This window comes from Gadus morhua, chromosome 22 (genome assembly GCF_902167405.1).
Source record: "Gadus morhua chromosome 22, gadMor3.0, whole genome shotgun sequence".
NCBI classification, from domain to species: domain Eukaryota; kingdom Metazoa; phylum Chordata; class Actinopteri; order Gadiformes; family Gadidae; genus Gadus; species Gadus morhua.
In genome coordinates, this window is record NC_044069.1 from 11,042,240 (window position 1) to 11,055,344 (window position 13,105).

The window sequence follows — 13,105 nt, forward strand, 5'->3', positions numbered from 1 at the left end:
AGACCTCTTTACACCGGCACAGCGGCGGCAGCGATGGGAGGAAGAGAGGAGGAGGAGGAGGAGAGGAAGTGGAGGATGACAAGGAGAATTCCAAGAGAGGAGGTGTAGGTCCACTTCTCTTGTGCAAACTGCCTCGCTGTAGTCTCTATGTGTTGCCTAAATGTATCTGTCCTCTTGTCACTCTTTCTCAAACAACACACGAGGCAAGGTCCGTAAATCCGTCCGTCTCTGTTCCTCTTTTCCTTAATTCCCTTGGACTCTGGCGCGCGCGTGTCTGGTGGCGGTGCCGTCTGATTCCGGTGCTGAGCAGCGACGGCGCGGATGTCCTGCGAGACGCGGGGAGGTTTCTTCAGCGACGGCGGAGGATGCACTTTGCGTGCGGAAGAGAGGGGGGGGGGGGGGGGGGGGGAAGAGAAGAGGAGAAACGAGATCGCAGAGGGGACAAGAAGCTGAGCGCTGGATCTCTCCGCACAACAAGCAGTGTCAGTTTGTAGCTCCGGCGGGGTTGGACGTGCGTCGGAGAGCAGAGCCAACCGCAACCACAACAAGAACAAAAAAATAAGCCTTAGAAAAATTGAAACCCACAAACACGAAAGCTGCTTCCTAACGAACGTGAGACCGGTGCACGAGCCAAGCGCCAGCTAATCTCTAGTGGGAAAATAAAAAATAAAAGCCACAACGACTGGTATCCTAGGTGCTCGACAGAGAAGAGCTCCCTCGTCCGCGATCCCTCTCCTTCCTGCTCTGGTAAAATGTGTTCCTTGTTTCTTCCCTTGCCTCTCGCTCTCTCCCTCTCTCTCTCTCTCTCTTCTCTCACTCCACCCAGCAGCCTGCCTCTTGCTCTTTCTCTCTGTCACACACTCTCTCTCTCTCTCTCTCTCTCTCTCTCTCTCTCTCTCTATCTCACACTTACTCTTGTGCATGCGTTTCCTCGCTCTCTCGCTCTCTTTCTATCTCTGTCTCTCTCACTCACTCTTGATAATGTGTTTCCTCTGTCTCTCTCTCTCTCTCTCTCTCTGTATCTCTCCTGCTCCTCTACACTGACAGGGCGGTAAAGGGGGCTCGTCCGGGTCTGTGAGCAGCGTCCGCCTCCTCCTTCACTCCCAGCCGAGCCAGTAGGAGGGACTTAAACCGATCGCTGTGTGTGTGTGTGTGTGTGTGTGTGTGTGTGTGTGTGTGTGTGTGTGTGTGTGTGTGTGTGTGTGTGTGTGTGTGTGTGTGTGTGACAGAGAGAGAGAGCGAGAGGAATCCAGACACACACCAGCGGGTTGCAGTGTTTCCACAACCTGGGAGAAAGCGGAGAAGAGGGAGGGACGAGGGGAGATTCGGAGGGCAGAGCAGAGTATACAGGCACCAGTATTAACGGAGCAAGGTCTTGATTCCCCCTACTGGCTGGACTTGATCCTACCGCCTACACATGCATGCACAGACATGGGCACAAATGAACAAAGCACGCAATTCCAAATGGTTTTTTTTCACTAAAGACACAAAGCGTTGCCTTTCAAAGCCTATTAGGATACTTTAATGATCCTTTTACTTTAAGGGTACCTTGGCATTTAAAGAATTCTAGATTGTCATGTCCTATTTTCAGAAAGTTCCTTTATTCGTGGTAACCCAATGAACACTGAAAGAATAACTCTCAGCTGACTGTTATACATGTCACCAGTCTCGTTTCGTGGAACCATTTCATAAGCTACTTTGTGTTTCGATTTTCCATAACGAACATTCCATTTCACGTCCAATACTTGGAAATGCTTATAGCTAAAAAGTATTTTCTTTTTGCATCATAATAAAAAAAGTGATTAGTGGTTTGTGAGTGGGGTTCTCTCCCAGTGGAAGTACTCCCAACAGCAGCTGAGATGCTTGTCTTCCGTGCCAGGATTACCAGTCACTGGTGTTCCCCAACAGCACAACAGCCCAAAGACACATAATATGCAAATACAGGAAAGTGAAAGATTCACACAGGGGGCTGTGGTGGGGGGGATTATCTCTCCATGTTATACCAGATGGATGAATTGCAAAACAACAAAGAGAGAGAGAGAGAGAGAGAGAGAGAGAGAGAGAGAGAGAGAGAGAGAGAGAGAGAGAGAGAGAGAGAGAGAGAGACCAACTTAAAGATGGTTGACCTCTGAGCCCTAGGAGTGTGTGTGTGAGTTCATCATCACATGGTCAAAGTCCTAGTGTTTAACTGAATCAGCAAATAGGCTTCTGCTTTTACGTTGAAAGGACATATTTAACTCTTGAGGGAAATTTCTCCAAGAAATCACGGGCAGAAAGTTTACAGGATAAAAAGAATCGGCATTTATGTAAATGATCAAACTTGGAGAGAAATCCCGGGATAAATTGAGCACTATATATTACATCTATTCTTGTGAGAACCATGAGTTTAATGCTTTTTTTTATTCAAAAATAATTATTTTATTCTTCAATAAAACATACTTAAAACGTAACATTCCAAAAAATACCCACATAAAATCAATCTTAAATTGTGAGTTTGGCAGTTAGTTGGAAAATACCATGGATAATGGCTATATTCCTCGCAGAATTGTTTCTACAAGGGCGGACACGCCCGCATTAAAATACAATACTACATTCCAAAATAATTTCCGAAATATGAAACTCTGTAAACTCCGAAACCCAGAAGGAAACCGAAAGACATTTTATATTACCGCATACCGTCATTTATAGATGTTTATACGAACATGGATATGAGGAAATTTTTGAGTATAATCGTTTTTCAACCATTATTTAGATGGTAAATATACAGTTTGATAATGGTTAGTTTGTCCTACTGGTGTATGTTCTTAATAATAACATGATTGCATAAAATGTATTTTCGATTGAAATGGTTTTCTGTACTATTTTGTAAAACAATATCTTATGTCCTCTCTAAAGAAAGCCACATGCACCTCTTAAGAGACATACAGCAGACATAAATCAATGGGACCCAGCAGACCCCACACCGAAAACACCACAACCCCAGACGGTACGGGGCACCATTTAAGGGAGGAAAACCAGACAATGGGGCAGAAAAGCGAAGGGAAGTTGTTGATTATTGATTGTGGATTACCAGATTAGCAGCCTCCGAACAGACTGGCGATCAAATACTTGGAGAGGAGAGGAGAAAGAACAGGATGTAGGAAGGAATAATGTTGAGATAATAAAAATACAAAGCAAACAGAGTGTTAAACAAAGAAAAGGAAATTATTGGGTCTAAAGTAACGATGAGGACAGGAAAGATGTGATTGCAGGCTGCGAGGGAAAAAATAAATTATGAAAATGAAATGGGAGTTTATATGAAGAATAGCCAGGGCTCATTGCTATTGGTATAACTTGGTATGATTGTAATTTGTCAAATTATATCTATATAGGCGACCATGAGAAATGTCAGATACAAAGATAATTGGACCATAGCAACGTGATGGGATGAGGCCATTTTCTAATCTGTGGCAAAAACGTGCAGGAAAAAGAGGAAGACCACAAGATTAAAACGACCCACTCAAGGATCAGATAGACCATTAATATTCATTGGTCCGACCGTTAGGAATTAGGGACGGGGAATTGAGACTTGACTCTGTGAAACTAAATAACTTGACATCTGGCCTCAAAGCTATGACCAGACATTCAACTGAGCACTGGCTGGCTGCAGTGTTCTCTTTATTTTTTGTACTTTTACCTCTAACCCAACCGTTTGAAATGAGCGATTGAGAAAGGCAACACCACTTTCTTTCCATACCACTTCCCCTGACCTCAAAGTGTAGTGCATTCATGAGCTACTCAAACAGGAAGTGGGCGTCTCATATTCTGGGGTGAGGAATCTGTGTGTGTGTGTGTGTGTGTGTGTGTGTGTGTGTGTGTGTGTGTGTGTGTGTGTGTGTGTGTGTGTGTGTGTGTGTGTGTGTGTGTGTGTGTGTGTGTGTACCCTACCCCAGTGCATAGAGTCAGAGGGGATAAGTATTGTTCTATCTTCCTCCCAGACCACAAAAAGACGAGTGAGTGAGGAGGAAAGAGAGACAGAGAGCGAAGGTAAGGTGTGAATGATTTATAAGGACGTCACCCCCCCCCCCCCCCCCCCTCCTCCTTCTCGTGTTATCATCTCCATGACAGAGCGGGGGCGCGACCTCGGAGGAAACATGTGGTCATGTGACGCAACCATGCAACACAGAGGGACGAGAGCACGGGAACATTCAAAGTTGCTACAACTTTTAGCAATAACTAAGAAGAAAAACAAGGGAGCGTTTGGTTTCACTTCGAGTGCCAGGTGGGGGGGCGCTTGTGATCAAACGGGACAGCTGCTGGGTGTTCTATTCTAGATATACTACGACACCGACTTATAAATACGATATTGTTCTGAAATGGGTTAATGTCACAACGAGTGATCCCCCTGTCTCTTTCTCGTTCTCTACGACAAACACACACACACACACCCACACAGGTAACTGTTTTGAATTAGATATGTTAGCCAACATCCCACCATCTGCAGTGTGTGTGTGTGTGTGTGTGTGTGTGTGTGTGTGTGTGTGTGTGTGTGTGTGTGTGTGTGTGTGTGTGTGTGTGTGTGTGTGTGTGTGTGTGTGTGTGTGTGTGTTTCTTGGGAGGGCGGGGGTTAAGGATCACAGACTGCTGTTCCCGACAGAGATCAGAAGAGCCTCCATTAAGTCAGAGTACTTGATCAATTCAGATTTCTTTCCCCTTCTTACAAAATAAATCCTCCGAATCATGAAGGCAGGAATTTCTTCCTCCCAACGTTGTTTCGGTACAGCCACAATGTTTGAGGAGAGGTTTTGATTACTGATGTTTCGACAACGCCTACTTAGGGGCAGTTGGGCGGCCTGATGAAGAACGTCAGGAAGTGCTATTTTGTCCATCGATCGCCCCTAACAAGGGCGGTAATCACGCTAATGTCTCTTAATCTGCAGTGAAGAAAAGAGGGAACAAGAGCAGAGAGAGCTTGACTGAGGTAAACAGAAACAGCAAAGATCTGTGTGTCCCAGAACACCCAACATGTTTGCTAGTTACGGTAAATCAATACACGCACACCATTTCCCTGCCTTAATCTCCGTGGGGAAATGTTTTAAAATAACAACCGAAAGAACATTGTGAACATGAACCCCTCCACCCAGGAGAAGTCGTGGTGGTGGTGGTGGGGGTGGTGGTGGGGGTGGTGGGGGTGGTGGTGGGGGTGGTGGGGGTGGTGGGGGTAGTGGCGGTGGTGGTTGTGGCGGTGGTGGCAGGTGGGTGGGTGGCAGCATTCTTCAACATGCTGGTAGGGAACCAAGAGCGCGTGTGTTTCCTCCACCCGACTGCCGCTGGCGTTTCCCAGAACCTCCGAGCGAATGCATGGAATTCAAGGAAACCCTGGCCCAGTTCCAGGTGGGGAAGAGAGTGCGATGAGGGAAGGGTGTGAGGGGTGTAGTGGGGGCTGTTATTCCTCGGAAGAGTAGTACCAAGAATATGCCAGTAGTATTTCCACCGGGCAATAGGAGAGCCAAGGCAAAAGAGAAACACAGTTCTGGAACGGCTGACCCCAGTTCCCTCCTTGCGTCATGTGCGTGTAAATAGCGTCATTTGTTTACGGGAGGGACGGAGAAGAGGGGGTAAAAGGTGCCCCATCGTGGTACGACTTCTTGCCAACGATGACATAATTGCGTTTGCTAAAGTGTTCCGGGCTTAGGATTCCGATGTTGGAGGGAAATATATTTTTTCTTTTATTACAAGGGGGGGGGGGGGGGGGATGCAATTAGCACTTCTCATAGCGTTTAAGAGCTTGGCGACAATGCTGTGTCCGATGCAATGTTGAAGCAAACTGCCAAGACTTAAGTAACAGAGTGATTTTTCTCTGGCTGAATCGGTGCACATAATTCCATACATTCCTTCTCAAGCATTTCTTTTTGGCGTCCACATTCGCTGCAAATGCTTGACGCTATTAATGTTAACACGAAAAGTAATTCTCGAAACTTTAGCTTCCTTACTTGATTGGTTGATGGGCTTTTGAATAAACATCCGGGTCACGAAGTAACCACCCAAACAAACACGGAAACCACTGCATCACTGTCAAAGTATTTCTTGCATTTCTGTTTCCCATTTAGAAAATAGGAACCAGGCCAACAATGAAATGTTGCCCATTAACAAAGAATTTGCTTAAAATATAAATGTATGAAGATTGTATTCAGATAGTCACCATCGTTTTGTTCATGTCATTTGTAATTTGTGCTCGTACAATTGAAGCCAGACTTTTCATTTCATAAAGCCCTATCCTGGGAGCAAGTGGCCACGGTCAAGCACAATCCTTGGATGTCTCGTCTTGGAGGAGAATGCACTCAAATGAATCAGTATTCTGTTCAAAAAGAGGCATTGCTGCAGCACTTACTACTATTGCACTATAATTAAATCTGAGAAATATAATAGCAATAATGTATGAGGTGCATGTACGTGTTTTTGTGCACACGCACATGCACACACATGCACAAGTGGTAACAAACCGGTGCATGCACACTCACACACAAACACACACACATACACACAGACTTTCACACACACACACACACACACACACACACACACACACACACACACACACACACACACACACACACACACACACACACACACACACACACACACACACACACACACCAAATCAGGGTCCCTGTCTAAAATTCAGCAGGTCATCTTGGCAGTCCATGCTCATGCGAGATGTTATTATTTCATAATAACAAGGAGGAGAGCGAGAGGTCTGTCTCCCGTGTCCAGCCCTGAAGACACTTGATAACCACCAGACGTCTCCGAGAGCCGCTCATTATGGCTTCTATCGCAACACAGACACAGAGAGCAATGCAAAGCCTAATGGGCAGGCGGACACGAGAACCAAGCACAGCTAAAATGATCGCACCAGCCTAGCACGCACGCACACTCATGAGTGTGTGCACACAAACACCCCACAGACGCGCACACACGCCATTTTCAACCACTCTGAACACGGGGGGCTCCAGAGTGCTAAATGTGTAAATTACACTGGGCAAGTTTTCTAGAACAATCTATAATGTATGGAGGCTTAGCCATTCTGACCACACAATTTCCTGGATCAGCCTGCGGTTGTTGCTAATGATGTTGTCAAGGGAATTGAGGCTGTGTGTTACCATCTTTAAACTAATTTCCGCACAAAATAAGTGTATTTGTTAGTGTGTATTTGTGTAAGAAAATGCCCTGATGTTGGCCGGTGTGTGTGTCTGTGCGTGCGTGTGGGACTTTGCTTGTGCTTGCTTACTTGCACGTGTATGTGTGTGGTTGCGGGTGCTTGTGTGTGTGTGCGTGTCTGTTTGTAAATGTGTACCTCTTTGTGTGTGCAGAGCGGCAGAGAACAGAGTCAGGGGTCAAGGTTCCCCTGATGACACCAAAGGTGAAGTGTCTGCAGGGATGTGCTGCCTTTGCTCGCTGTCACCCTGACCTTGATGCTCTGGCCTCACACGACCACGTCTGAGCCCCACACGACCCTGTCTGAGCCTCACACGACCCTGTCTCCTCACCCCTACGTCTCCTTGCAATTCATAACCATCAGAATGTGCACGCAAGTCCAGCGTGCGTGGCATGGGGTATTAAAGAGTAACTCAGCCAATTGACCGCGCGGAGATCAACGGCGTCCCCGGCATGCTATGAGTCGTCGCCGTCTTTCCGATTGGCTGAAATAGGCACCGGGTGTTGTCACTTGATATATAGCCAGTTTTTGCGGTGCCTTCCCAATGCTGGGATTTTTTAGTGTTTGGTTACTCTGGGAGAACGTCTGTGAGTGCAGTTAAAGTGGAATAGCCGGGACTGTATTAACCCAGGGAAGATGAAGGGAAGTAATGAAACATACTCACCCTCGGTTGCACTTTGGTGGGAGTTGTTAAGAGTCCCTTCGAGGTGCTCAGCTCGATATCCCTTACTACTGATAATTGTGCTCCACCGACCATCTGTGCAAATTACCAGCGCTATGAAATGATCTGAAAACAACCCTACCAAAAGGCCGCTTCATAAACTGCATCAGACATTTAAAAACCAAAAACATATTTTGTCTATCGTGGTCGTTAAAGCTCAAACGTAGAAATGTCCCTTATATTCTTTTTGCATGGGGGTACTAAGGCTATTTCCCATTACTTCACTTGTGTTGGGAGCACATGAAATGAGACAGAGGTATATTCGGAGAGTATTTGTGCACGTGTACACCAACATCTGTTAGTGCGGCCTCTGCTATAGTTTCCACCTTTGACCTTCGACATGTATATAACAAGCCAGCCATTTGTGTGTGCGTGTTTGTCATGTGCGTGTGCACACAAACAGAGTCCAAAACAACAACAACAAAATACAGTAAGTCAACAGGCTGTGGTGTTGGGTGACACCACCCAACAAACATGGCCAACACAGCAGATTGGGGAATCCCAGCTCCTTCTGGCATAGGGGAGGCCCACGAGAAGGAGCACCACCCTGAGGGAGGAGCACGGTGGGGGGGAGGGGGTGGAGGATGGACAGACGTACGGCTGGAGGGGCACGAGAGGAACCGTGTCTCAAGTGCCGCTAAGCCAGAGAGAGAGAGAGAGAGAGAGAGAGAGAGAGAGAGAGAGAGAGAGAGAGAGAGAGAGAGAGAGAGAGAGAGAGAGAGAGAGAGAGAGAGAGAGAGAGAGAGAGAGAGAGAGAGAGAGAGAGAGAGACGGACTAGGAATAGAGGAAGAGAGAGTATAACACAGAGCCACCCCCTTCTAGGAGGAATACTTGAGAGTGGTAAATGGAGCAGAACTCCATTCCAGTCTCTCTCGTAACCTCCCCGTGTGTCTCATCCTTTGCATGCAAAGCACCCAGCCCAGGAGACACACACACACACACGCACAAGCTGGAAATGAAAGCACAACAGGGTAAACCAGGGTCAGGATATTTTTTTATAGGCATTGCTCTAATCCCTCCCCTCTTCACACACACACACACACACACACACAGCATATATACTGTATAGATAGATAAATATATCGATATATTCTCTTCAAGAATGCGACTAAGACCTCACCAGTGTATCCACTAAGCACAACAATATCAAAACTTTGTGCGTGTCTGTAACGATTCATCGTGTCTTTTTTCTCAATTTCACAAAGAAGCCCAAAATGAGAAATTTACATACAAACGCATTCTAACACTACTAATACAATGTTAAGAATCGGAGAGTCTGAGATTAAGACTTTCGACATGATACTATAAATTAACTCGGGGAAAGAAAAATGGCTGCCCAAAGGAAGTTCGGCATATTGTGGCTCATTTCTGAAAATATATGGAGCAGCAATCAATGCTTCTTTGGGAAAATACCAAAAAAGCGGGGAGAAAAATCACAGGCTAGGTCATTAAATAGATAAAATAACTGTTGAAATCCACACATTACTCTAATCAGAGCGAAATGAAAATGACACAAACACATACAGTATTACATAAATACACATCAAATGATGCGCGACAACCTCATAAACACTTTTATAACAATTCTCCCATAAAGTCAGCAATGTGTGATGTTGTAACAGACATCCAATCCAACATCAAATCTAACGGATCGAGTCATTTCTCGACAAGTCGGAGCTTGTTTCCTCCGAGTTCGCCGGCGTCTGGTACAACTGCAAACGTCGTCCCTCCCCCCGTGAGGGCTCAGAGGTCTAACGGTTTCACATCGCCTGCTGCTTTTACTCAGTCATGGGAAGAGCACATCTGAGGCCAATCGCAGGCCTTCCTAATGGCGTGCTTCACAGGGAGATCGGACGGGCCCCGTAGCGCATACCGAATACAACAACAACAAACAATGCATAAAACACATCGCGCAACTGTGGCGGCTACAGCTCCTATCTGTGATCCTACAGCGCATTCAACGTATGATTACTGGGAGACTCTTATCAATGCAGGGCTGCCAGCTGGCAGTGAGATTTAAGGGGAAACACACACACACACACACACACACACACACACACACAGTAACCCTCCCCCCACCTAGTCCCTCAGACGGGTAACATTAAGTTATCTGTCAGAATGGGAGGGTAGGGAGGACGGGGGGGGGGGGGGGTTGATGCACTTTGAGATTGCCTACACGCCGACGTCTCTATAATTAGCGGTGCTGAAATCGTAAAAGTTCAAGATCCCGCTAAATGGAGTGCGGCGGGAAAAAGAAACCCTTCAACGACAAAAACGTTTCACCGAACAAACGCTCTGAGAGGAGGGAGGGAGAGAGAGACAGAGAGAGACAGAGAACAAGAGAGGCAGAGAGAGAGAGAGAGAGAGAGAGAGAAATTCTGAGCAGGGGCGGAGCGAGTAAGTTAGTTACCTCTTACAGAGCTAATGGCTGCTGAGTGAGATGGGAGTGAGAGAGAGTGAGGGAGAGAGCAAGAGAGAGAGTGTGTGAGAGAGAGAGATGCATGATATTTGACAGTAAGGCTAACATATTTCCATGCACTGTCAATACTGCAGGCCCTGCTTGGGTCTTGCTTCGCGTTCACATTCATCAAACACTGTGGAACTCGTCCTATTTACCAGAGCTGGGGGTTTTGTGGAAGTGTGTTTGTGTCTGCGTGCGTGTGCGCGCGTGCTCGAGTGTGTGTGTGTGTGTGTGTGTGTGTGTGTGTGTGTGTGTATGGGCATCTGGGTATTGGCATGTGTTCACGTGTGCATGCGTGTTTGTGTGTTTCAGGGCGTTTAAAAGAGCCAATGGAGAAATGAACCATCAAGCCCTTCTCTCTCCAGACTTGTTAAAAATCATTCTGTTCTGTTGCCAAAATTGCACCAAAGAAAGCAAAACACTTCCAAATACAGCAGAGCACACTCCGCCCCCACAAACACACACACACACACAAATCATTCACAAAGTGATCATCAAATTGTCTCATACGAGGCCAATGAAGAGCAGCTCCTTCTTCGTATGCTGCTAAGTGCTGGCCCAGACAAGAGGAAATGGGCAACTATACACCTTGGGGCAGGGGGGCAGGGGATAGAAGGAAGGAAGGAGGGAGGGAGGGAGGGAGGGAGGGAGGGAGGGAGGGAGGGAGGGAGGGAGGGAGGGAGAGAGAGAGAGAGAGAGAGAGAGAGAGAGAGAGAGAGAGAGAGAGAGAGAGAGAGAGAGAGAGAGAGAGAGAGAGAGAGAGAGACATTCATTTCAAGACTACTGCTTAGTCATAGGGTCCCAAATGTCTCCCATGTGTCACCTGGGAGGAGAGCCCCTTTCATGTCTCTGAGCCAGTGAGTATGCAGGGAGCCACTTTCCTTCATTCATTCACCCAATCACTCGCTCAGGGGAACCTCAACGCAGCACTGACACGTCCGTCATCTGGCTTTGCTCAGAGCAGAGGTTCCTGCATTGAAGTGAGTCCCACTCAGACTCAAGACTCGGCTTACTCCAGGCCTAGGGAGACCCGCTTTCACAAGGGCATGTTTGAGGAGTGTGGATGGTGGAAGCCTGACTTGGGTTGCATATCCCAGGGTTTGGATGGATGGAGGCAAGGAGGGAGGATGGGGTTGGGGGAGACCGTTGGCTGGTGACCAAGGCTATCAGATGATACATTTTATTAGCAATCAGTCTGTGGAGAATGGGAACGCCTGGTTCTGTATGGAGCGGGATAGGAAGTTGCTTGTGGTTACATGCGTTGCGGTGGGAGCCTAGTGGGATGTGGAGAGGGAGTGCATGAGAAGGTATTGCAGGTAGAAGGTAAACCGAATTCACGTGTAATCTTGTAGACTATTTTAGGTCTGCAATATTGCAATAAAGAATAATGATGTTTTTAATAAACTTGTTTCTGATGAAGTTGTGCAGTGATTTTGTTCATTTTCACATCAATTTTTTTTTTGTGAAATTTGTTCTGCATTGGCAGTACAAAAACTAAATAATACATTTGCCCTTAACTGAAAGTTGCATAAAGCCTGCTGATTTAAGATATAAATAACACATATCAAGTAAATGTCACGTCGAATCAGCAGGAAGTCTCTGCATACATCTTGAGAACACTCCACAATGCTCTATTCCGAGAACTACAGCACATTTAAATTAAAGTTCCATCAGATTCAAGTATTGATGTCCGATATTGGCTTTTTTGCCGATATCCGATATGCGATATTGTCCAACTCTAAATTTTCGATTCCGATATCAGCCGATACCGATGTCGATATTTGGGTTATTTATTTTTCCTCAAACCTAATTTAGGTAACATTACATATCTCCTGTTGTGGAATTAACACAACTTATTCTACTTCATTTAAGAATGCTCGATTCTGATTGGCTGGGAGGGGTGCATTAATCCGGCATATTGCCCGCTGATTTGTCGGTTCTACTTGCTGCTGACTGAGCACAGTAGATCAATACGCCGCTTGTATCGTTTTCTATCACATACATTTCCAACATGAGGTCCGTGGTAAAAATAAACCAAGGAGTGCATGTTTGATCGATCGTCATTAAAACTGACTTGATACGAATGTAGCAACTACGTTATTAAACTAGTGATCAGATCCAGCCTAGTGTGGTTGCTATAGAAACGAGTTACCTACAGCTGAGCTAACGTTATTCACCGTAGTTCTAAAGGGAACTACTTTTCGAGGGAGATGAATTTAAACAGAGTATACATTTAATAAGCATGCAATACGAATAAGAAAAAGGCTAATTATTCAAGTATTTGAATTGTTTTATTATGTTGGCCGGCGCGAAGTAGAATAAACGGAATAATCACCTCAAGGCAGGGCAATAAACAGTTTGATATGCCCGGCTCGCGGAAGTTTACCGCCCTCGACTTCGTCTCGGGCAGTAAGCCGTCCACGAGCCGGGCATATCAAACTGTTTATTGCCCGGCCTCTTGGTGATTATTCCTTACATGCTTAATGTTATTGTGATGCCCCACTGGATGCATTCTTGAATGTAACAAGGCTTTCCAAATGTTAACATTGTCTGTGCAAAATAAGAAAAATACTTCAACTTAATTTAAGGGAAAAGTGCCATTTTTATTTTCATTTTTTTTAATGGTCTCAGACAACAGTTTGGATTACACTCTCCCTGAGATAATCTTGACAATGCCCACAACAAATAGGGCAAACTTGACTTCACAAATGATAAAACATTGTACAT

At 45.9% G+C, this 13,105-nt stretch overlaps 1 protein-coding gene across 1 annotated transcript in view; it reads right to left on the reverse strand.

Moving 5' to 3' along the window:
* Positions 1-1,156, reverse strand: part of LOC115536137 (RNA-binding motif, single-stranded-interacting protein 3) — a gene marked incomplete in the record, with an annotated part of 196,809 nt that extends 195,653 nt beyond the window's left edge. The window contains 1 exon segment of the mRNA XM_030347821.1: positions 1-1,156. This exon segment is cut by the window's left edge and continues 802 nt beyond it.
* Between the last annotated feature and the right edge of the window lie 11,949 nt (positions 1,157-13,105).